Source organism: Eumetopias jubatus, unplaced genomic scaffold (assembly GCF_037043125.1).
Source record: "Eumetopias jubatus isolate StellerSeaLion01/CBP00866 unplaced genomic scaffold, mEumJub1_p1.0 scaffold_17, whole genome shotgun sequence".
In the NCBI taxonomy this organism is placed as follows: Eukaryota; Metazoa; Chordata; class Mammalia; order Carnivora; family Otariidae; genus Eumetopias; species Eumetopias jubatus.
In genome coordinates this window covers 89023562-89051040 of record NW_028274823.1, presented here as the reverse complement: position 1 = coordinate 89051040, position 27479 = coordinate 89023562, and positions in this window count along the sequence as shown.

The following is a 27479-nucleotide window of genomic DNA, read 5'->3' as shown; positions in this document are numbered from 1 at the left end:
CAGCAACTTCTTCCTAGAAACATCGCCAAAGGCAAGGGAAGCCAGGGCAAAAATGAACTATTGGGATTTCATCGAAATAAAAAGCTTTTGCAGAGCAAAAGAAACAGTCCACAAAACCAAAAGAAAACTGACAGAATGGGAGAAAATAGTTGCAAATGACATATCAGATAAAGGGCTAGTATCCAAAATCTATAAAGAACTTATCCAACTCAACACCCAAAGAACAAATAATCCAATCAAGAAATGGGCAGAAGACATGAACAGACATTTTTCCAAAGAAGACATCCAAATGGCCAACAGACACATGAAAAAGTGCTCAACATCACCGGCATCAGGGAAATCCAAATCAAAACCTCCATGAGTTACCACCTCACACCCATCAGAATGGCTAAAATTAACAAGTCAGGAAATGACAGATGTTGGCGGGGATGCGGAGAAAGGGGAACCCTCCTACACTGTCGGTGGGAATGCAAGCTGGTGCAACCAGTCTGGAAAACTGTATGGAGGTTCCTCAAACAATTGAAAATAGAGCTACCATACGATCCAGCAATTGCACTACTGGGTATTTACGCCAAAGATACAAATGTAGGAATCCGAAGGGGTATGTGCAGCAATGTCCACAATAGCCAACCTGTGGAAAGAGCCAAGATATCCATCGACAGATGAATGGATAAAGAAGATGTGGTATATATACACAATAGAATATTATACAGCCATCAAAAGGAATGAGATCTTGCCATTTGCAATGACGTGGATGGAAGGGAATGCTGTTATGCTGAGTGAAATAAGTCAATCAGAGAAAGACATGTGTCATATGATCTCACTGATATGAGGAATTCTTAATCTCAGGAAACAAACTGAGTGTTGCTGGAGTGGTGGCGGTGTGGGAGGGATGGGGTGGCTGGGTGATAGACTTTGGGGAAGGTATATGCTATGGTGAGCGCTGTGAATTGTACAAGACTGTTGAATCACAGATCTGTACCTCTGAAACAAATAATGCAATATATGTTAAGAAAAAAAAAAGAAGAAGATAGCAGGAGGGGAAGGATGAAGGGGAGTAAATCGGAGGGGGAGATGAACCAATATTTTACTAAAGAAGAAATGAAAAAGCCACAAGCTATTCTGTTTGCCACAAATTCTGACACCAAAAAGGAAAACACGACCCAGTTGCATTTATCCATGTCCTGGCACCTCAACATCAGTTTTAGATATTTTCCTATATACTTTGTAAATGTCTTTAGTGCAAACAGCTCATTAATTTATGCAAATTAGGGAAACTGATTTATAATATCATCACCTTTAAAGGTATCTTCTATACACTTCTTCCCCCCGCCCCAAGATGCCCACCAGATCTGTCGCTCAGGTGAACGATGATACAATCAACTGTTTCAGGAGCCCAAAGCAATCAGTAATCTTAGCTTCTAAATATGCAGTGATCTCAAACTTCTACCAGTGTAAACAAAAAGACTCAAGTGATCAAAAATCACATCGTTGTGGCACCTGGGTGGCTTAATCCATTAAGCGTCTGCCTTCAGCTCAGGTCGTGATCCCAGGGTCCTGGGATCAAGAGCCCCATGTCAGTCTCCCCACTCAGCGGGGAGCCTGCTTCTCCCTCTGCCTCTGCTGCTCCCCCTGCTTGTGCTCTCTCTTTTTCTCAAATAAATAAATAAAATATTTAAATAAAAATCACATAGTTGAAGAAAAATGTATCAGTATGAAGATTTTTTAACTACAATTTTATTATGCCTTTCTTTCAAGCTACAAGCTCTCTTTAAAATGACATCAAATTACAGTGCATACACACCTATAACAGCTTAGACTTGCTTAGGAGCAAATCATTACATTAAAATAAATAACCTTCTAAATATTTCATAATTTAATTGGCTCTTAAATAGTTTTCCCAGGGGGAAAACAAGCATTCTGTGTTCTTTGAGTTGGATATATAAGTGAACTGCTATTTATTCATTTAAATCCCGAAGAAACCTAAAGACAAAAGTTTTTTTTTTTCTAATCAATACAGATATACATGATCATCATCATTAATACAGTGAAAGGATGAAATGGTATAAACAGTCAATCTCTCATAACTATGGTTGCAAAATAATCTAAATGGACAATGACTGACCCTGACAGTCATTTCAAGGAAAGAAGAACCTAAGTCAAGAAAATGTTGAAGAATATGTACTCTGACAAAGGAGTGAGAAGTATTAACACAAAAATGAGAACTATGGAATGAAAAAGTCATTTTACTTTGTCTTAAAAAAATGGAGGGTTGCCTGGGTGGCTTGGTTGTTAATCGTCTGCCTCCAGCTCAGGTCATGGTCCCAGAGTCCTGGGATTGAGCCCCACATCTGGCTCCCTGCTCCGCGGGAAGCCTGCTTCTCCCTCTCCCACTCCCCCAGCTTGTGTTCCTTCTCTTGCTTTGTCTCTCTCTGGCAAATAAATAAAATCTTTAAAAAAATATATATGGACAAAACTTGGAAGAAGGAGGGAACCTAGACTATTTAGAATTGATGTAGATCTATACCAACATGGACAGTGGTACAATGATTTGTTCTTTTTTTTTCTTAAAGAATTTATTTATTTATTTGACAGAGAGAGAGACAGCGAGAGAGGGAACACAAGCAGGGGGAGTGAGACAGGGAGAAGCAGGCTTCCTGACAAGCAGGGAGCCCGATGTCGGCCTGGATCCCAGGACCCCGGGATCATGACCTGAGTCGAAGGCAGACGCTTAACGACTGAGCCACCCAGGCGCCCTGGGGAATAAGAATGTTCTAAAACGGGTTGTGGTAATGGTTGCAGAACTCTCTGCATCTACTGAAAGCCATTGAATTACACAGTTTAAACAGGTAAACTGTATGGTATGTGAATTATTTTATCAATATAACTGATAAAATATATATAATCTACAAGAAGTAGACAAATTTACAATTATATTCAGAGATTTCAATAACCTTTCTCAATAATTTATAGAACAAATGTACAGAAGATCGGTAAGGATATAGAAAATGTGAACACTATCAACTGTCCTGAACTAATTGGCATTTATAGAATATTCCACCACAAACAGAAGAACATACATCTTTTTCAGGTATACCAAGAACATTGATGAAGATAGAATACATTCTAGGCCATAAAACAAGTCTAAGAAAGTTTAAAATGAATCAAGCTATTCAAAATATGTACTCTGACCATAATATGCAATTAAATTATAACTCAATAACCAAAATATTCCCAACTATTTGGTAACTAAATGACATGCTTCTCAATAATTGATGCATCAAATATGAAATCAAAGGGGAAATTAGAAATTATTTTGAACTAACTAAAAAATGTATAACTAACATAAAATGTGGGATGTCACTACTTGGGGAGAAATTTATAGTGTTCAATATATTAGAAGAAAAAGAAGATTTCAAATCAATGACCTCAGCTCCCACTTTAAGGAACTGGTAAAAGAATGAATTAAGCCCAAAGTAGAAGAAATAACAGAGAAGAAATCAATGAAATAGAAAACAGCAAAAACAAATAGAGAAAGTTAATGAAAGTAAAACTGGTTCCTTAAGAACCAGTACAGCTGACTTTAGTCAGACTAACCAAGGGGGGAAAGGAGAAAAAATTAAAAATTACCAATATTAGGGATTAGAACGATGGCATCAGCACAAATGCAGCAGACGGGCAGTCATTAGAAAGATAATAAGGGAAAACTATGAACAATCTTGTGCCTATAAATCTGACTAGCTAGATGAAAGGGATAAATTCTTTGAAAGATAAAACCTACCAAAGCTCATTCAAGAAGACAGATGGCCCGAATTGCTTACTAAATACCTATGAAAGAAACTGAATTCCCAATCCCATGCCCTTCCACAAAGTGAACTCAAGGTCCAGAGAGCTTTACTGGCAAAGCCTACCATGCAAGGAAGAAACAATAGGAATTTTACACTAACTCTTCCCAAAAGCTGAAACATGGAACACACTTCCCAACTTATTTTATGTAGCCAGCATTATCCTGAGAGTGAGATTAACACAGAGATGTTGCATGAAAAGGAAACTACAGACCAATATTCTTCATGGACATAAATGCACCGGTTTATTTTTAATTTTAGCAAATGAAGTCCAGTAAGATAGGGAAAGGGTAATACACTATAATAGTAGTGGAGTTTATTCCAGGAATGCAATGTTTATTAAACATTCAAGAATTGGGGCGCCTGGGTGGCTCAGTCAGTTAAGCATCTGCCTCAAGTCATGAGCCCAGGGTCCTGGAATCGAGCCCCACGTGGGGCTCCCTGCTCAGTGGGGAGCCTGCTTCTCCCTCTCCCCCTTCCCCTGCTTGTGCTCTCTCTCTCAAATCAGTCAATAAAATCTGGAAATTAAGAAAAGAGTTAAACATTCAAAAATTATTCAGTATAAGCAAGAAGTGAAGGATAAAATGAACCCTGTGGTACTGGATATGGGTTGGAAACAGCAGTATGAACTCCTGTTTAATATATATGCAGATGGATAGATACAGAATCAGTACAGGCATGCATGTCCACGTGGGTTAGGATACATGCCTGCATTGCCTGGTTTTGTCTTATCTACCTCAGGGGGCCTAAAAGCAATGACATCTCAGGAGCAACAAGGATGCCTTGTGTCTAGATCTTGGTTTCCAATTAACATTCTCCAATGTAAGGAACTAGGTCATCTTCGAGAAATGCAGGACTGAGCTAGGGAAAATACAAGATAAGCCTGGAGCATTTTATAATATGAAAGTAAAGATATATTTAAAAAAAAAGGTAGGGTCACATGAAACAGACACAGTAGCCATGTGAAAGCACTCCCAATGGCCAAAGCTAGAAAAAAACAGCAAATTAAATAATACAGTATTGGAGTATCATCCAAAGTATAAAATAAATGTATGTGAGTCTATACTGCAAAAATAATAAATAGGGGGAAAGAGGCAAATACTCCCTACAGAAGAATTCTATTTTTTTTAAGATTTATCTATTTATTTTAGAGAGAGAGAGAGCACAAGTGTGAGGGGCAGAGGGAGAGAATCCTCAAGCAGACTCACCTCTGAGCACAGAGCCTGACAAGGTGCTCGAATCCACGACCCTGAGATCACGAACTGAGCCCAAAACAAGAGTCGGACGCCCAACCAACTGCACCACCCAGGCGCCCCAGAAGAATTCTAAGTAGTATATGTAGATACTACACCTCGCAGGAGCTGACACTTCATCAACACCACCCCCAAGTGTGCGCTAAACAGAGCAACTCAATTTCAAAGAATAAAGGATGGAGAGGGAACTGTGAATAAACCTGGAAAACACTACCCTGCCCAAGGGACCAAGGTTTAGTTTCAGCCCTGATGTCACCTGTACACCATGGACTCCCTCATAGGAGTGAGGAGAAGGGTACTTCATCTCCACGGAATTCTTTGAAAAACTCATAATCCCAATAACCATGAGAAAAACATAAGACAATTCAAATTGAGGGACATTCAACAAAACATCTAACCAGTATTCCTCAAAACTGTCAAGGCCATATAAATGCAAAGCAACACTGAGCAACTATCACAGAGCACAAGAGACTAATGAGACCTGAAACTTAGAAGTCATCAATGTTTTTTTGCCTGGATCAATTATTATTGATTATTATTAATTAATAATGTTATCATATATTAATATTAATATTTATTATAATTATTAATATAATAGTAATGTTATTATTATGGTTAACAAATGGGGTTTTTTTGATTCTGTCATTACTTTTACATTTATTAATTGGCATCATCAATGTTTTTTTGCCTGGATCAATTATTATTATAATGGTTAACAGATGGGGAGAAAGTGTAAATTCATATATTCCTTTATTGCTTAATGAATTATAATCCACTGCTGTCATTACTTATTTTGATGCCCAGGTTGACCCAGACTTGATTAGAGGAAGCCCTTCAAGAAGGCTTTTGTTTCTTTATTACATAGCCCATCATTCTGTGAGCACTTCCCTACTTTCTGATACAAAAAGGTATTCTAAGTTGCTCTTGTTCTTTTCACTGCCCAGCCCTAGAGTCAGCCAATTCTTTAGGTAGTGTTTCCTTTCAGTGTTTTAGTGGAGAGTGCTATTTAGAAACCAAGATCTGTCCATTGCTACCAGGGCATTCACTGCTACTGGGTTCTTTTTTGTGTATTGTTGTACTGTTTAATTCTAGCCACGGCTCTGAACAGTATTTTAGTTACTACACAATATAGATTTATGCGGGGAAATGTGTGCCTTTTGTTTGTATTTTTTTTACTATGGATGTTGGCCAGATCTAGGAAATATATGTACATATATATATACACACACATATGTGAATACATATACACATTTAGGTGTATACATATGATGCGTGTATATATGTGTGTGTACACACGCACGCCATGAGTTCACACAGATATATCTGGTTGCCCTCCAACCCCATCGGGTTCACTCTAGCTCTCCCCTTTCCATATCTGTACCTTCTCCAACAATAACAAACCTGGCTCCGGGTGCCACCAGTATATTTACTCATTTGCTTAATCCCCCTCATGGAGCCAGTCTCTTGCTACCAGGCTGCCTCTTCACAATCTCCTTGTGTCAACCCCAGCCCCACAAGGGCCCCCCAACCCCTAAAATACTCAGCCATGAGAGTTCCAACCTCTGTCCAGTCACCTTCCCACCCTGCCTGAAAGGAAAAAAGGAAGGAAGCTAAGCAGGCAATTCAACCACTCTCTCCATCAACCTTTGTCCCATCCGCAAATATTCCCCATCTCTCTCTCTCTCTCTTTTTTTAAATTTATTTTAGAGAGGGAGAGAAGAGAGAGAGCGCAAGCGGGTTTGCATGCGCTTGTATGAGGGGGAAGGGGCAGAGGGAGAGAGAGAATCTCAAGCAGACTCCCCACTGAGTGTGGAGCCTGACCTGAGCCAAAATCAAGAGTCTGATGCTTAACCGATTGACCCACGCAGGCGCCCCTCCCCATCTCTTTCGTTAGCACCACCACCATCCAGCAGCTCAAAGGAATTCTGGAATCATCCTTCAGTCCTCTCTTTTTCTTGCACCATTTCCTTCTAAATATTTGCGGAGTCAACCTACTCCTCACCATCTCCTATTCTCCTGCCACCATCTCTCACCTGGATTGTTGCAAAATTCTCAGAAGTGATTTATCCACTTCAATTCTTGTTCCCCTGAAAATATTCCATTTTTGGTTCAGCTTCAAACATTAGGATTCTAAAAATGGATTACACGTGCCAACAATAAGGAAGTTTAGTATCCTTGCCATGCTAGAAATAAATTGCTTTTCAATGGGATATACTCTCCAATAAACTGCTTTTTCTCATGTTTAAACAGTTCCATGCAGTTAGGATAAGAACCTAAAAGTAATGGATCTAAACAATAATACAGCTCCCAAAATGCAACTGAAAAATATCTGTTCATAAAGTAATACTAAATGTGTATATCTGTTTTAAGAAGCCCATATTAAATATGGCAGGATGCAACCTTTGTCTCTTATGCTTAGGCCTTCTTATTCATGTTTATTTAATCCACTAACTTCTTGTTTATTCGATTCAAGTGTGCAATTATATGAAAGGAAAGGAGAAAGGATCATTTATCCAAATAACAGAAGATCTGTCAGTTTCTTACTCTTCCTCAATTGCAACTCCTTTTATCTCAGAGAGTGGTTTGGAAGTGAGTGCTACTCTTTGGAATGGAATAGATGGCCAACCTAGGTGGGTAGAACATGCACTTATAATTTCCTTTTTCAGTACAAGCATCTTATTTTTAGTAAAACTCCAGAACAGCTTCCTTCCTCCTCTGAATGGTGTTGCAACATTTGCACTATTAGACTTGTCATCTTATGAAACAGCCCTTCCCAGACAGTATTTATATCTCACAGCATGATGACTGGGATCAGCGTTTAATTAATTAGGCGTATTAAACATCTGCAATCACACACAGATTCTATTAACCTGGAAGCCTGCTGGGTTGCCCAGAATAAAAGGAATGCACAGATGTCCTGTGGTATTACCTGATTTTCAAAGATAACATTTTAAGTACTTTTAAAATTTGCTAGAAGCACAATTTGTGAAGTCAGATCAATTTTGCTTTTATACTGACTGAAACATAAAAAGAAAAGAAAAAAGGAATTTGGAGCTCCTGGAATACAAGCTGAGAGCTGTGTATAATATGAACATAATTCCTTACCACACATATCCCTTGCCTTTACCTCAAGATCTAAAATGTTATTCAAGGGAAGAATAGAGTCCTTCCTGAGAGGGCATTTTAAATTTTGTCAAAATACCAAGTGTTTTTCAGTGGTTATGGCAATGGCTTTCTTACCGCATGCAATTTCTCTGAACAGCCACATAAGCCTTTATCAACGCTTTCAGCAGATATTAAACTGAATTACTATAATTCCCTGATGTTTTGTCCTCCACAACATAATTGTGCTGAGTTATATGATTGTTATATGTGTTAGCAAGTGGTCTCCTTTCGGATCAGGCTAGGACTTGAGCAGACAGAAATTTGAGCAGTCATCTATCCATTGCTGGGGTAGAACCAGGTAGAATCAGGAAAACCTTCTTGTAGGTATTGAGGATCAGAATCCCATGCCTCTAAGGATAAAGACTGCAATCTTGAGTCAAGAAGCAGACAATAGGCATGGGCAGAGGAGACTAGACTACACACATTTTTCCCTTTCTCATTTAGGGCAGTTATGAAAATGCTGTATGATAATATCAGCTTTGACCCTGGAGCATCCAATCCATTCTCCACACTGCAGCCTGGATGAGGTTTCAGAACAGATGCAATCATGTCCATCCCCAGATTAAAATTATTCTCTGACTCTCCACGGTCCTCAGGACAAAGTCCAAATTCTTTATCACTGCTTGAAAGTATTTTACCATTTGGCATTGGCCTATATACCTGGCCTCAACTCTTCTTGCCTCTTCATTCCAGCCAAACAGAACAACCTGGGGTTCTTAAACCTAGCCAGGTCGGCTTTTTACCCAAATTATTCATGCCATCTGGATATGCTTCCTACAATCCCACGTCCCTTGCCGGGATAACCCCTATTTATTCTGCACATCTCAACTTTTCTTGACTTCCCAAGCCTGAGTTTGGGGGTTCTCCTCTAAAATCTGTGTTTGTCCTTGTAAGAGCATGGACCACATTGTATGTAATTAAACCTGTTAACTTTTCCATATCCTTGATGTGTTTCTTGTCTTGCCTAATATAGCCTAGTATAATCTCAGTGTATAACAGGTCCTTAGTCAGTGTTTACCGAACGAACAGAAGGATGACTTCCAAACCCAAGAGTGTGCCCATCAGTAGAACCTGCAGTTATAGACGTAAGGACCTGTTCTTCATTTCCCATTCAAAATAGTCCAGTTCCTCCATCAGAACGCTGATGTTGAATAAATGATTTGCTGACCAACTCTCCAAAGTTTACCAAAACTAAAGATATTTTCACCTGAAGCCTTGAACTCTCCCTTCTCCCCTTCATTTATCCAAACTGTCTCTGACTTTAAAGGATTTCTAAAGCACTCTCTCCCCTCCATGGAGCCACCCCTGACTATTGACGCCATAGAGTCTGCTCTCTTTTTTTGTTTCCAATCTTCACAGGTTTTCATTCTGCATCTGTATCTTAGCTCTTTATATCCTATTGCTTTCTCATAGTATTATGTTTAGTTCATCCCCGAATTAAACTGTGATTCCCTAAGCACAGGGATCAGTTCTTATATTTCTTATTAAACATATCATGACTCTAGAATAATGCCCACTAAAGTGGCTATCCCTGTATCTCTTACCCTATATCTCTTACTGTATAATACTTTCTGTTGAAATTTCTGTGTTATTATCTTTGTAGTCATATTTAGCTTCCCCTATTACAATCCAGAGTTTTGCTCTTCTGTGGTCTAATCCGGGTAATGTGTGTGTTACACACAAAATAAGTTTTTGTAGTTGATGACAAGGACGATGATGGTTTGTCTTCAGTAAATATTTGTTGATTACTTGGTTGATTTTCTGTGGCAAATACACCTTCAATCTGAAAAGAGAATACCCATCTTTGTGCCCAGTCATCTGATTAGTGGAGCCCCAGGGACCTGAAGATTTCATGTCCCATTTCTCTTTCACATTTGAGCTTGAGCATCTCCATTTGGATATCCAGGGACCCCAGGGATGGCACCCTCCCTGATAAGTTTCTTCCTTTGGCAGAAGGAACGTCATTTCTACTGTGGAACATTTATCTGTAAAGAATTGTTCTGTAATGAAGAGCACACATTTTGCTTAATGCAAGTCTCTGCATAGCAGAAGGCAACTAGCATTTAATTGCCCCAGCTGCTGATGCTTCCTTGTAATTATCGTATTTCTTTTGAGATTTACAGCTGTAATGAAGACATTAAGAAATGCAATCCTGGAACTCTGCTGCAGTCCCAAGATATTCAGGATTAAGTTGATGATTAATAATATTCATGCACAAGCAGCCCAAGATGATAAACACCATCATCCCTCTATTGTTAGGTTATCTTGGGATCTAAAATTACTTGTTGTACACTGATAATGAAGACTTAAAATCTTCCTCTTCCCATTGTGAAGACCTCACCTTCTCTAGATATATAAGCCCTTCTGTGAAGGAGACAAGCAGATGCAGGACATGCAACCCCATGGAACATGACAGCAATGACAACTCTAACCTTTAATGATGAAGGAAAAATTTCCCAGAAATCCTTGGTTAGTATTAATATCAGTATATTATAATGGTAATGTCTGCTCTGAAAATAATGTTGACATTATTTTATATAGCATATATAGCATTGATAATTGTTTCATTTTTTTTGCTAATTACCCTCTAATCTTTAAGGACCTCAAAACCTAGGTTCATGGTCTTGCCTAAAATGAAGAACAATTTGTACATATCTCCCTACCCCCCCGCCACCAATCATAATATCAATGAGAACAGCAAGTTATTCAAAGGACCCTTCACACTGTACTGTTGGTGTAAAACACAGGATACTGTATGATGTGAATCGAACCCCTCAAATTGAGGAACGTGGCAGATGTGGACATCTCTTTCCTCCAGAGAGGTGAGCCTCAGGCTGCTTACATTGTAATTTGGAACCAGACCCTGAAAAGGTAAGCAGGATAAGCTCTCCAAATTCTCTTTGTTTTCAGGTTAACAACTGCATTTCCCATGTATTCTTGCTAGGGGTATGAGACTTAAAGCAACAGTAAGAGATAATAGAAAGATTATATAGAGCTGGCCTACAACAATGGTGAGTACTGGTTGGTGCAGTGATACTAATAGACTGGCAATGATGGGTGGGAATGATGCATGTGGTATGTTTGTGCTGGCCCAGAAAGTTGAAAAAACCCATACTTACCCAGTACCTACAAAGTGTCAGGCAGCTTAATGTATATTACCTTATTAAACCACCTGTCAGGAAGGCACAGTTACCCCTAATTCAAAATCAAGGAAACAAAGCTTCCAAAAGTTTAAGGAACTGGGACAAGTTCTGAGAACCCTTTCCATGACTGCACACTGTCAGTCTAGAAAACAGAGACATTTCAAGGGGATCATGAGTACACTCTATAACAGAGCTTCCAGTGGAGATATAATGCAAGCCATGTATGTAATTGTAAACTTTCCAGTAGTCACATTTTTAAAAGCAAACATAAATGGGTGGTAATTTTTATATTTTATTTAACCCAGTGTATTGCAGGCATGATAATTTGCACATGTAAAACAACTACTGAGATTTTTTTTTCATCCTAAGACTTCAAAGTACAGTATATATTTTATACTGATTGCACATTTCAATTTGGACCAGTGTACATTTTGGACTTAGACCTCATTTCAAGTGCTCCACAGACACATGCGGTTGGCGGTTACCATGTTGGACAATGCAGCTCTATATTGTGCATGGTATGTTTCACAAAAGGAATATTAAACAACATTAATAGTAAGTGGTGAGAGGTTGCCTTTGCTGGGTTTTATTCATTCACCCATCTGATCTTGGCTAAGCACCCAGTGCACAAGCAACCGTAGGGGATAGGTGGAAAACTAATCATGCTTTCAGGGGATTCAGAGTCAAGCAGGAGAGAGAAGAGAAACAACAAAGAAGAATAAATGGGGGCGCCTGGGTGGCTCAGTCGGTTTGATTTCAACTCGGGTCATGATCTCGGGGTCGTGGGATTGAGCCCTGTGTTGGGCTCCGAGCTCAGTGTGGAGTCTGCTTACCCTTCTCCATCCACTCCTCCCTCCACCCCCTCTAAAATACATAAATAAATACAATCTTAAACAAAAAGAATAATTAGGGTGGGGAGGGCAAAAAGTGCCACAAGAAAAGCACAGGTAGAAAAAATGCTATGGGACTTCAGCAGAGGGAGAGGCTGCTTCTGGCTGGGAGACCAAGGAAATTCTGGGTCATTAAAAAAAAAAAAAAAAAGAAGACTAGAGAGCAGGCAGACAGAGTTCTGGAGAAGGGCACTGCAAGCAAAAGCAGCAGCTTGAGCAAAGGCGTGGAGGTGGGTCAAGCATGGAGTGTCTGCGAAAAATGGAGAAAAGTTCTGTAAGCTTGCAGCTTAAAAGGAGTCAAGAGGAGGAGGAAGGGGAGAGCTTTGAGGAGTAGGCGGTGGGCAATCATTATAGCTTATGAGCAAGAGACTGGTTCCATGTTCTGGCAGCACGGTATGCCATTTGGAACAAATACTTGGAGATGGTGAGGGGCCTTCTGCAATCATCTGAGTGAGAGGTACCGAAGTCCTCAATGAGAAGGAGAATGGAAATAAAAAGGAGAAGGCCCAATAAGTAATATTGGAGTTTCCATGGACTGGATTGGCAGCTGTGTAGAATGAGGAGGAAAGAGTCCAAGATGCCAGGGTGCCTAGTGTCGTGTCAGCACCAGGAACAGCAAGCACGTGGAAAAGAGAACAGAGAAAACAGATTTGGGGAGGAAAGATGATGGTCCAGGTTGGGACCTACTGAATTTTACTGATAACCTTTTATTGGATTGATAAATAAGTAAATAATAAAAAACAGATACTTGATCTCTGCAAGCGCAACTTAGAGAGGAAATGAGCTAGCGTTTAGGGAAGTAGGAACTTTTAATTTTCCACATCTGTACCCTCAGCAAGGAGCCTCACGTTTGTGTGTCTCATTATCCTCGAATGTAAATGATGATGATGGAAACTCCGTCTTGGCGTTGAGTGACAACCCAATGAGTTGGGACAGGTAAAAGTTGAGAACAGTGCGTGGTCCACAGTAAATACTCAAGAAATGTCAACTATTATGACTATTATAACAATTCTTCCATTTGGGAGATAAGTCAAGACCCACTGCACCTGTGGCAGTGAAGGTTTCCATCATTTCATTTCTCCGTGGAAGGCAGAATCAGCAAGAGCTTCTTAGATGGACTCACGGCCTAGGATTCCCTACACTCTCTCTAGTTTGCGGACACTTCTAAGAGGTAATTCCGTTTCTATGGTAGAAGAATCAGTGTTGAGGCGCCTGGGTGGCTCAGTTGGTTAAGCGTCTGCCTCCAGCTCACGTCCTGATCTCAGGGTCCTGGGATTGAGTCCCACATCAGGCTCCCTGCTCAGGAGGGAGTCTGCTTGTCCCTCTGCTCCTCTCCCTGCTTGTTGTCTCTCTCTGTCTGTCTGTCCCTCTCAAATAAAATCTTTAAAAAAAAAAGAAGAAGAATCAGTGTTGGTGGGGGAATATCAGAGTCAAGAGCTGCAGTATCGCTAGAATAAGTGCTTGGGAAACCAGCTTGTACCAACTTGCAGAAGCCGATTGTTAAGTTTTTGAGAATTTTGCAAGTTGGTTGTTGCCATTATTAAAAATGAAATCATATAATCATACAAATAAGTGAATAATATAAAAGTAAGGTAATAAATACTTAAAACTCAGCATTTCAAATTATTTTACTATTATGTATGCTCTTGAGGTTATTCTTACCTGTTTTATCTTTGGGGTGGAAATACAATATAATGTCGTGCTACTCCTCATCTCTTCCCAACATTCAGTGGTGCCACATTGGTAGCTTGAAATCAGCCATAGTGATAATCTTTATACCACAGGATTGGCAAATGCTGCAAATCAGAGCTTAATTTACTATTCTGTGGCCAGACAAAATTAAGGGAATGACAAACTACAGCTCATAAACCAAATCTAGCCCACTGCCTGTTTTTGTATGGCTTATGAGCTAAAAATGGTTTTTATATTTTTAACTGTTGAAAAAAAAGAACAAAAGAAGAAAAATATTTCCAGATATATAAAAATTACATTGAATTCAAAGTTTAGAGTCCACAAATAAAGTTTGGCTGGAATACAGCCACACTTATCTGCTTACATGCAGCTTCTGGCTGCTTTCATACTGTGATGGCCGGGTTGTACAAATAGAGATAGTTAAGATAGAGACCTTATGAACTAAAAAACCGAAAATGTTACTATCTGGCCCTTTGCAGAAAACGTTGGCCAATCCCTGGTTTGGACTTCAGAAAGTGGTAGAGGAAATTTAACTAATACAGATTAAATTTTTTAAACATGTCGTGTCTGGTTATTACATTGTGAATAAAAAATTGAGGAGATATTCTTCCAGTTTTCCTCCAGTACTCAAATCATTGACAAGTAAGTTCCGAGATATATGTCTTTCTTGTTTTACTTAGTCTCACTCACTGACTTAAAGGAAAACATTCACTAACATTCATGTAAGAACCACATCTGTTTCTCAGTGGCAACGGTAGATTGGCTATAGGTATAAGAGTTTGGCACAAATTAACAAAAACATTCTGTAAGAATCAATTGATTTACAACAAAGAGTATTATGTATTTTATTATTATTAATAAATTGTGTGCTACATATCCTTTACACCAGTATGGTTTATAATAAACTTATGTCTGTAAATAGAGGCATACTCCCCCACCCCCCAACCCCACCCCACGGAGCCAGTTGTTAAACACTTAGTAGCACATCACTGACTAAGGTCCTTTTTTCACCTCCTCACATTCTTACGTCTCCTAAGAAATAGTGGGAAAATCCCAGCAATTATCAGTCTGGTAATCTACAGTGACAACAAGTTAGGAGACCAGGGACAAGTCGAGTCTAAAATGAAGCTTGGATCGGGGCTCCGCTGAGAGTCTTTAAGACTACGCATAACAACAACCTATTATTCATACTTCAAACAGATTTCCTGAACTGTACTGTTGAATTCCCAACAGAGTTTTAGCTTCGATTATTTTCATTTGGAATTCTTTTTTTTTTTCATTCTTTGTTCTCCTTTCTCCAAATTGGACTAGAATCCTGCCTTCCAGAACCCCTGAAACATGGAACTCTTTTGATAGTCTCCCACGTGACTTAAAAGCTTGGACATCTCTTAAACCTGGAGTGCTTCCTCCATCTTGCTCTTACCTCAATCAAAATTACATAAACGGAGACCCCAGAAGCTATCACTCAAATTAAATCTGGCCTCTGGGCAAACATTAGGTAAAAGACCACCAGAAGGATGTCAAGCAGTTCTTGTTCTCATTGCAAATTTATCTAACCACACACTCAAAGAAGGGCATGTTCAAGGCCCGATGGCAGAACTCGGGTGTTAATGTTTTCAGCATTTCTCTTCTTGAGACTGAGGGTTGTTGGAGTCACTCACAGAAAATAGACAACTTTCTTTTCTTTTTTATCATACTGCAGCTAATCCAGTATCAGAAATTAGGTGATAATAATAGTAACGTAAAGACAAACGTAATAAAGCTTTGGGTTGCTAGCATCCATAAGAGAAGAATGTATTACCTACTTGTTTTCTAAAGTGAAGACAATGTACACTGCACATTTAAAAACTGCTCATTTCACCTCAGTGTGCTTTCTGAGGAAATGAGTCTCAGATACCAAATCAATGCTTTTATGTAAACATTTTTAAATTGGAGGCCAGGTTAAATTACGACCATAATCAAAATTAATAGCGTAACATTTTTTGAAACATTAGGTGTCTGAGAAAATTATCCCTTGTCTTCGCCATGGGACTGTGTTACCAATTGATTTTAAAACTACTCTGATGATCTCATGGTTATCTTGGGCTGTCATTGACTAACATGTCACATCACACCTTTCATCAGCTAACCATGCTTTTGCCAAATAATGTGAAGTCAAACTGCTTATCTTTTCTCAAACTAAGGAAATGCAGGGGGTGTGATGTTTTAAATTAAGCAAGATTATCATTCTCATAAGGATAGAAGAATTTAAAAATAGTTGTACCAATCCAGAAAGCCTTTATTTGTATTTCATATATTAATTTAGCTCTAAATAATATATTCCATCCTTTTAGAAGTTTCAAATTGAGCAATCACTGTTTGTTTGTTTGTTTTTTCTTCTCATGGATGACTTGCAAAAATAGTAGAAGCTATTTTTTCAATATATTGTCCAAAGCAACAAGATTTCTAGTATGGAAGAAAAAGATTGCTGATACTTGTTTAATGAATTGTTGCCCTGAAATACTGCCCTAAACTTACAAAATTCCTCCTTAAAATTGCTGAATTTATTAGAATGGCGATCCATTTCATAAATGACTAATGGTCACATCCTTCAGTGTGTTGTATACAACAGCAGTAGCTAATGCTTGACGATGGGCTGTGATTATGACCTTTACTATATCACAGTAAGAAATTTGAGTAATTTATTTGTAGTAATAACACTGATTAAATGACACGACGGGCTTGTACGTCGAGGCTTTGCTACATAGGATGAACATTTCTAATTCTAGAAAACAAAGGCATACGTACATCTATAGCCATATGTGTGTGTATATCTTTGTGTATTCATATACGTATAATCTGTAGTGAATTTGATTTGCTCAAACATAATTCGCTTCCCCCAAATTAGACAGACAAAGCAAAAATAAATAAAAGGCCATTGTGGCATCATCTAGTTGTTTGAAGTCTGAGTTTCGCGATTCCTTTTAAGCACCTGACATTTTCATTTTGTTCTAGCAGTCCCATTTTTAGTTCCTCCCTCCTATGTGGCCAGAAATGAAACCTTAACAACGTGCCACATTCCCCTGAAATCTGATTATAAATTGCATCTGTGTGTTTTCTCAGCAGCAAGTGGAAGCTTCATATTGTTTTGTAGAAATCTACACAGCTGGTGCTAAACTGTGATTTTATTCAAACTCTGCATGAGAATTGGAGAATTATAGACAGAGATAATAAATAGGCCTCTAGCAGAAGAGCTAAAAAAGACAAAAGGGCAAAGAAACACAGGCAGAGTGGGATACAGTGTGATCTCGCCTGCAAAGATTGAATGCAAGACTGTTTCCTATCAAAATCCACATCACTAAGCCATAATGGAGTCCAGGTTAACAAACACTGTGCTTACTCTGTGCTGGCGATGATCTAGCTCTGGTGATACCAAGACCAATAAGGAGGCATGATCCCAGCTCTGAGGGAGCTTATAATCAGTGGATTCATACACAGTGTGGAGAGCTAATGATGTACAGAATGCAACTAGGAAGAGCGTTGGGGCACTCGGCCAGGAATAGGATGGGATCAGAAAATGCTTCCTGAAGGAGATGATGCTGGAAATGTGTCTAAAATCACACACACTGCTGCAACGTGAAAAGACCATTGGACTTAGAACCTGAAGAAGATGGTTTGAGTCTTAGGTCTATTGTGATCACCCATTAGCTGTGTGATCTGTCAGTAATCATAGTAGCTAGAAGGTGTCACCTCTTATTGTGTTCAGGAAGCCACTATGCTCTAGTCTTCACATGCACCATCTACCTCGTGGGCGAGACACAATTATTTTCCTTCCCATTTGCAGATGAGGAAACTGCATCCCAGAGACATTGGGTTACTTGCTCATGGTCAAGGAATGAGTGAAGTGAGTGAATTTAAGCCCCAGCTGTCAACTACTGCTACAAACTCTAACCTTGCCAAGACTTGGGTTAGTTTTCTATATAATGGGGCTAATCATGCCTGTCCTATTTGATGTTGCAAAGTCTTTTGAGGATCAAATGAGATAATGTAAAATGCTTTGACAAGTGTAGGTCCAATAACATACAAGACACTAATTCTTTTTCCAGCCACTGTAGCATTGAATTACCATGTCCTGTTGTCCTGTCAGCACATGCAATGACTATTTTCCCTAGCCCAGAGCTACAAAAGCTCTGTGTGATAGTAGAGCATGTTTAACATGCAGAGGATGTACTAATTGTTGACTTCTCCAACCATGGGACATGTATCCATGGATACACATCATTCCTGCCTAGATCCGCCACTCTCAATATTGTGATATCTGGAGTGTATATGAGTCCCAGGAAACACCATGAGGGGGTTGCTCAAGAGAAGTCTTGCTGAAGGATTCCATGTGAGGGCTATTCATCCACCATCTCCCTCAGACCCGAGCTAGGTGCTGTCCTAGGAGGAGGAGCTAAGAGTCCTGGATTTGAACTTGGTTCCTTTCTAGTTAAGCATCCTAGGTTGAGGTAGAGGAGTTGGTTGGGTACATAGGACTGTGATATGGCCAGATCTGGCAAAAGCTTGGCCTGTGAAGTTGAATGATGAGAGAAGAAGAAGGGAGGAGGACAGAAAAGCTTTGAGGGTCTCTGCCAACTATAATCAAAGGTCTCACCCATGGTCTTTTCCCCAAACGTGGGTGTGGGACAGACACCTCAGAGCTGAGAAATGGTAACTGGAGTCTAAATGCGGACTTTTCCACACTTTTCTCAGAGTTATACTGCCACATAGAGGTCATTACATGGTCACAGAAAATGGGAGGGTGGCAGAGATGGTTCCATCTTCAAGTTATGTTTTGTTCCAAGTGCAGGATGGAGAATCAGATAGAAGGTGATTAAAAATCCCACTTTAAATTTATGTAAATCTTGGCTCACTGTTTATTTCTAGCATATGTGTATTGGTGAAATCTAAAGTTCACAGCAATCCTAGAGCAAAGAAGTTAAATGCAGCTATCAATAGAAGATTCTAATCCATGAACAACAGCCAAACTTTAATATTCTCTGATATTTCTGAGTTAGGTGCTGTAGAACAGTCCTTCTCAAACTTTATAAAGTGCATGTGAATCACCCAGGTGTGTTATTAAATGTATGTGTAGACTCACAAAATGTGGGGTGCTGGTACATTTCTAACAAGCACCCAGACAATGCCTGATGTTGTGACCCATGGACCACACTTTGAGCAGTGAAGCTGTAGGGGATGCAAAGATAAATAAAATAGATGAAACAGTATTTCTGCTCTTAAGGAGCTTGCATTTTGCCACAAGACAGACTAATGTTACATTATTGCTTCAAAGAATCAGTGTAAAGCTGATTCTCAGATTATTTTTTAATTGTAGGAAAATACACATGTAAAATTTACCATCTCAACCATTTTTAAGTGTACAATTAATGTTAACTATATTCACATCGTTGTGTGCAACCGGTTGTTAGAACTTTTTCATCTTGCAAAACTGAAACTACATCCGTTAAACAACAACTCCCTATTTTCCATACATTGAAGACCTAGCCTCATGTGGAACTCCTAGAATATTATCATCACATTAGTCTTCAACATATTGTACTTACCAGGAGTTTTATTTTACACTGAGTCATTCTATTGAGTTTAACATGAGCTGGGAGCAAAGGTAATATCACCAGTGATAACCTAAATCAGTTCATTTTATGTGGACAGAATTTCTCTGCCTTTAAATTTATAAATATTAAAATTAGAATATAATTGAAGCTGAATTCTGTCCCATTCTAGAAATAAATGATAATCATCTAGAAATATATGAATTGGAAAAAAGTCCTTGTCACCTCTTCGAGATATATTTCCAATAAATATATACTTCTTGTTCAATAAATATTTATCCAAACATAAAATACATATAAATACAAACAATTATAATAATCCCTCTACCCAGGAGGTATTTTTCAAACTGCTTTAAATATAATACATATACCATAAAGTTTACTCATTTTAAATGTACAATTCAATGAATTTTATGTTTACAGAATTATAAAACCATCATCACAATCTAATGTTAGAACATTTCTATCAACCTAAAAAAAAAAAAAAAACCCATGCCCATGCCCATTTACAGTCAATTCCAATAACCAACCACAGCCATAGGTAACTACTACTCTACTTTCTATTTGCCATTAAAAAAATTTACAAAAATAGAATCATATAATATATGTTCATGTCTGGATTCTTTCACTGAGTTTTATCCATGTTGCAGTATTTTGGGGACCAAATAATATCAACTATATGAATTTATTACAATTTCAAAAATCCATTCATCAGTTGATTGATACTTGTTGTTTGGGTTAGTTTTACTTTTTGGCCTTTTAAAATGCTATGAACATTTCTGTCAAGTATACTTGGATATTTTGTATATGTGTACCAGTATTTGTATTGTTTGTATTATATGTATTATAGGTGTTCTATTTCCAGAATAAGACAGGATTCAGCACCAATTCTATCTCAATTTTAACATTTATCGATGAGAAAGCTGAGAAACAGTATTCACCTAAACTAAATAAAGAAAAGTGGAAGGAATTTTATAACAGCAGCATCACTTGATTTTTTTGAACCAAGAGATGAAAACATGTACACAACTTCACCTCTGATGGGAATTGCAGGTCATAAAGTAAGTCTACATATAACTTTTTAAGAAACAGTCAAACTGATTACCAAAATATGGCTGCGTCATTTAACATTGTACCAGTAATACATGACGGTTTGAATTTCTCCACATCCTTGTCCACACTTGTTAGTATCTATCTTTTTTTATTACAGATATTCTAGTGGGTAAATAATGACATATTGTGTTCCTTATTTCCATTTTTCTAAAGACCAATTACATTGAACATATTTTCATATGCTTTCTGGCCATTTGTATATCTTTGGACAAATGTCTATTCAAATCCTTTGCCCATTTTTAAATTATATTACATATCTGTTTAGTTATTAAGTTATAATAGTTCTTTATATATTCTAAATACAACTCAGATATAATAATTTGCAAATAATTTATCATAGTCTGTGGGTTTTATTTTCAATTTCTTTTTTTTTAAGATTTTATTTATTTATTTGACAAAGAGAGAGAGAATGAGAGCAGGAACACAAGCAGGGGGAGTCGGAGAGGGAGCAGCAGGCTTCCCGCCGAGTAGGGAGCCCAATGTGGGGCTTGATCCCAGGACCCTGGGATCGTGACCTGAGCTGAAGGCAGACGCTTAATGACTGAGCCACCCAGGCGTCCCTTATTTTTAATTTTTTGATGGTGTCCTTTGAAGAGCAAAAGGTTTTAATTTTGATGATGTACAATTTACCAATTTTTCTTTTATTGCCTATATTTTGGGGGTGGTAACTAAGAAATCATTGCTTCCCCAAGTTTATGAAGATTTACTCATGTTTTCTTCTAAGGGTTTTGTAGTTTTAGTTCTTACAGTTAAGTCTTTGATCCATTTTGTGTTAATTTTTTACTATGGTATGACATAAGGGTCCAAATTCACCTTTTTTGGATGAATTTGCAATTGTTCTATTTGTTGAAAAGAATATTTCTTTCCCATCAGTTTTTCTTGGCAATTTTGTTGAAAACCAGTTCACTGTAAATGGGCTTATTTATGGGTTCTTAATTCTGTTCCACTTTTCAATTCTATCCTACGTAGGTTTGTCCTATGCTAGTACCAAACTGAATTGATTACTGAAGCTCTGTAGTAAATTTTGATATCATAAAGTGTGGGGGGAGCTAAGATGGTGGCATAGTGGGAAGACCCTAGGCTTACCTCGTCCCTCAAACACAGCTAGATAACTATCAAATCTATTTGATAGTTAAAAATCTATTCTTCTGAATAGCCAAGAAATTGACCTGTGGACTGACAAACTGCACAACTAGAGGGAAAGAAGAGGCCACATTCAGGAAGGTAGGAAGTGTGGAGATGGGCTTTAGGGGAGAAATGAATCATGGGTGCTGCAGAGGGGAGGGGGCCGAGGTTGCAGAAACAGGAAAGACAGAGTGGAGCACACAGGGATATGCACAAGGGGAACACTTCCTCAAAGCCATTGGCTGGGTAAACAAGAGGGGCTGATTTTCGTGAGTTTTTGCAACCAGTGGGGCTCAAAAACTGGAGTTTTAGAGGTCCACAGGCTTGGCTAGGATAGAGTCCTGACGGCACTCCCCTACTCCAGGAGAGAAGGCATGTAAGCAATCCTGGGTTGGATGGCACAATCTGAGCATCACCAAAGGCTCATGGAGAGAGACTGTTCACTCTTCTTAGAGTCCATCTGTGAGAAGTGACATTTGCAGAGTTGCCTCTCAGGTGACGAATGATCCAGTGGACACCATCTCCCTCCCCCACCCCTCAGCATAGGCACAGAGATACCTGCTGAGGGTGGCTAACCCAAATACTGGAGCTTTAGCCTGCTTTGCTCCAAAGCCAAAATATAGCAGCAGAGTATAAACAGCACATACCAGACACATTCCTTGGAGCACCAGGCCCTGAACACCATATGGCCTCCCCTTTTTAAGGCCATTACTCTCAGGGACAGGAGACATAACAGGCTTTTCTAATGCACAGAGGAAGACAGAGACCTAGACAAAATGTCAAGACAGAGGAATTCATTCCAAAAGAAAGAATAAGATCACAGCCAGAGATCTAATGGAAACAGATATAAGTAATACGCCTGATGGAGAACTTAAAGCAACAATCATAAAGATATTCACTGGACTTGAGAAAAGCCGCAAAGACCCTTACCACAGAGATAAAGGAGCTAAAAAAATTAGACAGAAATTAAAAATGCAATAACTGAAATTTGAAACCAACTGGATATAATGACCTAAAGGATGGAAGAAGCAGAGGAACACATAAGTGAAACAGAAGATAGAATTATGGAAAATAATGAAGCTGAACAAAAGACAGAAAGAAAAGCTATGGATCACAAGAGCAGACTTAGAGAACTCAGTGACCATATCAAATGTAGTAACATTCGTATCATAGTAGTCCCAGAAGAATAAGAGAGACAAAAGGGAGCTGAAGGTTTATTTGAGGAAGTAATAGCCGAAAACTTACCTTAATCAGGGGATGGAAATAGAGATCCAAATCCACAAGGCACAGAGAACTCCCATCAATATCAAGAAAAGCAGGCCAACATTAAGACACTGTAGTTAAACTTGCAAAATATAGTGATAAAGAAAAAAAGTCCTAAAAGCAGCAAGACATTTCCCTACCTTGCAAGGAAAACCCATAATCTACTGGCAGATCTCTCAACAGAAACCCGGCAAGCCAGAAGGAAGTGACATGATATATTCAACCTGCTGAATGGGAAGAATATGCAGCCAGGAATACTCTATCCAGCAAGGCTATCATTCAGAACAGAAGAAGAAATAAAGAGTCTCCCAGACAAACAAAAACTGAAGCAGTTCGTGACCACTAAACCAGCCCTGTAAAAAAATATTAAAAGGGACACTTTGAGTGGGAAGGAAAGACCAAAAGTGACAAAGACTAGAAAGGAACAGAGAAAATCTCCAAAAACAATGACAAAACAAGTAATAAAATGGCACTAAATATATATCAATCAATAATTACTCTAAATGTAAATGGCTAAATGCTCCAATCAAAAGACATAGGGTGTCAGAATGGATAAAAAACAAGACCCACCTATATGCTGCCTGTAAGACTCATTTTAGACCTAAAGACATATGCAGATTTAAAAAAAAATACTGATTCAAAGGGATAGATGCACCCTGTTTATAGCAGCATTATCAACAATAGCCAAATTATGGAAAGAGCCCAAATGTACATCAACTGATGGATAGATAAAGAAGATATATAGAGAGATATATAGATGATAAATAGATAAATAGATAGATGATAGATATATTTATATAATGGGATATTACACAGCCACCAGAAAGAATGAAATCTGGCCATTTGCAACAATGTGGATAGAACCAGAGAGCATTATGCTAAGCAAAATATGTCAGGCAGTAAAGACAAATACTATATGATTTCATATGTGGAATTTAAGAAACAAAACAGATGAACCTATGGGGAAAAAAAGAGAGAGAGAGGCAAACCAGGAAACAGACTCCACTATAAGGAACAAACCAAGGGTTCCTGGAGCAGAAGTGGGCAGGGGGATGGGTAAAATGGGTGATGGTTATGGAGGGTACTTGTAGTGATGAGCTCTGGGTGTTGTATGAAAGTGATGAATCACTGTATTATTCAAATAAAAACTCAAAACACAAAAGAAACAAAACAAACAAAAAAAATGTCCTTCCCCTTTGTTCTTTTTCAAGATTGTTTTGGCTATTCTGGCTCCCTTGCATTTCCATGTGAGTTTAGGATTAGCTTGCCGATTTCTGCAAAATAGTTGTCTGGGATTTTCTTAGGGATTATGCTCCATCTATAGATCAATTTGGGGAATATTGCCATTATAACGATTCTAAATCTGTCTGCGAGTATGGAATGTCTTTCCGTTCATTTAGGTCTTCTATAAACACTGTCAGCAATGTTTTGTAGTTTTTGGTGTACAAGTCTTGCACTTATTTTGTTAAATTTATTCCCAAGTGTTTTGTTCTTGATGGTATTCTCATGACATTCTTAATTTCATTTTTGAAGCGTTCATTGCTAGTGTTTAGAAATACTATCGATTTTTGTATGTTGATCCTTTATCCTGCAACTTTGATGTACTTAGTAGCTTTGTAGTAAATTCTACGGTTTTCTATATATAATGACCTTGTATTTAGAAATTTCAAGTTTTTAAACACTTTTAACTTTTATGGCTATTGCAAAATTTTAAAATTAGATTTAAATTTATGTACCTATGATGCAAAGAAGTTTGATAGGTGATCAAGAAAAGACTTTCCAGAATAAAGCAATATTATATTGGGATAAGTTTTCATGAAGAACTATGGAAATACAGGTTTAGGAAGAAAAGGAAGGATGCAAAATTTTGTATTAAAGAAAAGCTTGTTCATGTAGTTATAAAAATTGATGAAGGATATCAAATTGCCTGGTATTTAGGTTCACACTGGCTACATTTAGAAGGGTTATGTAGCAGTTTTATTTTAAAACTCTCAATTTACTATCGAACAATTTGCATATTTTGCAACTATTTAAATCATCAAAATTTTTAGGTATGGTCTATCTAAAAATGAGGGAAAAGGTACAGTCACATGTTTCCAGAATTCTTTTAGGGAGTATACGAGCAAAATAATTTAAACCCTTGTATTAACGTATACCTTCCTACCAGGTTTTTCTCTTTGGGATGACTGTTACCTTTCTTCGAGTGGGGGAAATTCCCAAATGGCCCCTAACTTAAAGGCCTCACCCAGTGATCCCACAACAGTCCTCATCACTAACTAATTTTGACTGAGGTAAGTACTTCACGTAGAATTAAGTCACTGCCATCCCTCAACAAGTCACTTAGGTAGGCGTAAGTGCTCAGGGCACCCTAGGTATAGTTTTCTACAGGCAAGTCTATTGAAGAGTATAAAGTGTCATCTATAGCATTTTAGTCATTTTAAAGAAGTTTTGGAGCAAGGTCAGGCATGTTCACTTTGATCCTCCCTTTTTAGCCCCACAATCATAAATGGTATCAGCGCAGTTGCTCTTTATCCTGAGGAGTCAGGAATGTAACATGGGCAGTACTGCTGCGCGCACACACACAGACACACGCACACACACACCTGGAGACTTTTACCATCGGCGGCAACCGTCTTAGAATACATGAGTAACAAAGACTGGCTTCCAGGAGAGTTGGGAGAATCAGCCCTGGTGCTCGCACGTGCACTGTGTCCAGGGTGCTCCCTCCAGCCGCGCCCGCTCTCGCGGCCCACCGCTCTTTCCCAGCCCCTCCGGCGGCCTTGGTTCGCGGTGGGGACAAAGACACCGCGCAAGCGCGGGCGCTGACGACGCGCGCGAAGGCCGGGGCTGGGCGTCCGCGCGGAGCGGCCGCTTCACGGGATTCTCTGGGAGCCTTCCGCCCGCGTCCTCCAGGATCCGGAGCTGGCTGACGTCTCCTCACACACCATCTAGAAGGTCAGCGTGGGAAGGCCTGAGGCGGGGCCGCGGAGGGTAAGCCACCCGAGTGGGCGTCACGCGAAAGCCGGCCTGCGGCTCCCCGCCGCGAGAGCGAGGGCTTGGAACGCTCTGTGAGGCCCAGCGTCAGGGCGCGCGCGCGTGCGAGGCGCTGAGAACCTCGGGGCCGGCCTCGGCCCAGCGCTTCGTGGAGGCGCGGCGTCTGAGGGAGCAGGTCGCTGGTGTGCGGCCGCCGGCAGCCAGGCGGGGAACTCTCCAAGGGGCGCCCAAGCGCCCGAGGCCTGGAAGGCACAGGTGGGGCGGCGGCCGGCGGGGAAGGACGCGCGGGTCGCGGGAGCGCCGGGCGGGGCGGGGGGAGGGGCAGGGCCGAGACGGCCGGAGCCCTCCTCCGAGGGTCAGACGTGACACTTTCGTTGAAGGAAGCCATTGCGAGAGGACAGTTTGAGAAGTTGTTCTCCCAGCCCCCGTTGTATATTTACGGAACCTAACCTTCGAGCTCCGCGCCCCCTACGCCCTTCACTCCATTTACTGGCTGACGCTGCCCCCCCCACCCCTTTGATCGTGCGCTTGGCACCTTCCTGTCCGCCCTTCTTGCTGCTTCGTGCGCGCTGTTTACTTGGCTTCGGAAAATGGCTGTGGTTTTGCGCCCTTACAGCTTCGTGAAAGTTCGGAGTCTTTACAAAATGTCGGCAACCAATAGCGATTGTGTTGGGAACGGAGAGCGCACGGATTTTGCTCTTTCGAATACGTTTGTTCATGTTCCTGAGGGATCCAGCACCGCAGAGGCTCTCTCCGACCTCATTTCTATGTCTGGAAAAAGTTTCTCTTGGAACGTGCACTGTTCCGGGACGCGGCCTTATTGCGTTACGGTGGGGTTGGCCCATTTTCCCACGAACTGAGGAATCGTTTTACTCCTTCACTTAGGGATCCTCGAAATTTACTTTATTGCCTTGTAATTTAGTGGATTTGCGTTCAAGATTGTTGCTGCTTCTGAAATACTGGTTTAAATATTTAAGAGTTCCACAAGTTTTCTTTGAAATGTCCAGAGGAAAAACCAAGAAAAAGGAATGTAAGAATGTCCCCGGTTAGGAAGGGAGCTATTTTTTTTTATTGCTCTCCTTTTTTCAATAACACACCCCATTTGGTGACTTTATAGGAAACCGGTTGGAAACAGGAAGGTTTTACGCTGGTTCTTTCTCACCGTGGGCTTTCTGAAAGGTCGTTTGTGTAGTTCCCCTGACAAGAATGGGTGGGACGCTATTGCAGGGGTTGCATACCGGTATTTGGAGAAGTTCCGTCTTCTTTTTTTGTAAAGGGCCAGGCAGGCAGGCATTAGAGCACCTTTTGTACTAGAGACTACTTGTGATGTTGACCTTACCTTGATAGTTACTGCTTTAAGGTTTATGGGATTGAACTAAGATGTCAGCTGTTTGATTCAGAATTTTAC